General features: G+C 55.4%; 1 protein-coding gene across 1 annotated transcript in view; it reads right to left on the bottom strand.

Moving 5' to 3' along the window:
• Positions 1–1797, bottom strand: part of SOCS7 (suppressor of cytokine signaling 7) — a 29221-nt gene that overhangs the window by 21190 nt on the left and 6234 nt on the right. The gene's annotated exons all lie outside the window — the stretch shown is intronic.

Raw genomic sequence — 1797 nt, forward strand, 5'->3', positions numbered from 1 at the left:
TCTCACTGGCAGCGATTTCAATTCCTGTGGGCAGGGAACTCCTCTTCTGCTCCAGATACCAAGAGGGGAGTGACGCTGTGTGTCCACGTAAGCGCCGCACGACGTATTTACCCTGCATTACACCGGGCAATACCGACTGGGCTTCCTCCTGCCTTTAAAGAGTCCTGTCTATTAATAAGCCACCTTAAGAGGAGTATTTAGGGTTGGTTATTATCCGAGGTACCTTCTCCCTGGGGGACTTAGGGGTGTGCGCGCACGCATGCCCACAGCCACTCTTTCACTTCCACACCCTAAAAATAAAGCGGCCGCGTAGGTCGGGGCTGCCTTCGTCTCGTACGAACAAAACCAAAAGTCGCCCGGACTAAGAGGGGTCGCAGGACGGCAGCTTTCCGACCCTTCCCGAGGCAGCAGGAGCCGCCGCGGCGGCAGCCTGCGCGGCACGTACGGAGCCAGCACCTCCAAGAGGTCGGGAAAGACGTTGACCGCCTTCCCAAAGGCCTTCGCTCGCCCCACACACTAACCCGAAAGCGAATCGCCAAGAAACTCATGCAGGTCGGGGCAGGGATTTGACTTCTGTCCCGCTTTGGTGGTCCCACTCTCCGAAAAATCCCCTCTACAGCAGCCAGGGAAGAAACCGGGACCTCAGCGGTGCGAGACCGGAGAAGTCAACAAGAAACCAAAGCAATTAAAATCCAGACATTCACTTTGGGGGCGCTTCAACGGTCTTCAGCAAAGGAAAAACTCCTCCGAGGGCGCCGCCAGTATTCCACCAACTGGCAAAAAACTGACAGAAGTAATTTTAAAAATAGTTAATGGGATAAACCAACCACTAATCAAATCAACCTCCCAAATTTAAAGAAAGGACTTGACAACTCCAGGTTCTCCTCTGCAGTTTCTTTTGAGGAAAAGCAGCTCCGCGCACACGTCCCCGTACCCCCATCACACGGAATTACAGGTTTTAGACCCACAACTTCCCCTTAACAACAGCTGACAAAGCGGCAGAAGCCGCTTTCGCGCCTACCGGCTTTGATTTGCTACAGAAACGCGCACGACACTGAAGAGGAAGCCACTCGCGGCAGGCGAGGAGCACCTCCTGTGCGTGTCACCAGCAGGCCGGGGGGCGAAGGGCCATGGGGCAGAGCAGAAGCCCCACAGAATCACAGAATGGTCAGGGTTGGAAGGGACCTCTGGAGATCATCTAGTCCAACCCCCCTGCCAGAGCAGGGTCACCTACAGCACGTTACACAGGACAGCGTCCAGGCGGGTTTTGAATGTCTCCAGAGTGGGAGACTCCACCACCTCTCTGGGCAGCCTGTGCCAGTGCTCCACTGCCCTCAAAGTAAAGAAGTTCCTTCTCATGTTAAGATGGAACTTCCTATGTTCAAGTTTATGCCCATTACCCCTCGTCCTATCACTGGGCACCACTGAAAAAAGACTACTCCCAGCCCCCTGGCATCCTCCCGTTAAGTATTTGTAAGTGTTAATAAGATCCCCCCTCAGTCTCCTCATCATCTTCGTTGCCCTTTGCTGGACCCTCTCCAGCAGTTCCCTGTCCCACCACGGCCGAGTTCCCCCCCAGCGACTCCACTTCTGCAAGAGCCGAACGAGCCACGAGAAACCGCAGGGGCAGACCAGCACCTTCCAGTCACTAGTTTCAGGTGAGCCAAACGAACTCTGGGCTCTGCCTTGAGGGTCACTTCTCCGAAAGTCAGAGCAGCTCTCAGCAGGGTTCCACCGCCGCTCTCCGCAGAGGGCTTCGCCCCACTCAGGAACACAACCAACACGCACCAAGCCGCT

Source organism: Charadrius vociferus, unplaced genomic scaffold, assembly GCF_000708025.1.
Source record: "Charadrius vociferus isolate BGI_N301 unplaced genomic scaffold, ASM70802v2 scaffold960, whole genome shotgun sequence".
In the NCBI taxonomy this organism is placed as follows: Eukaryota; Metazoa; Chordata; class Aves; order Charadriiformes; family Charadriidae; genus Charadrius; species Charadrius vociferus.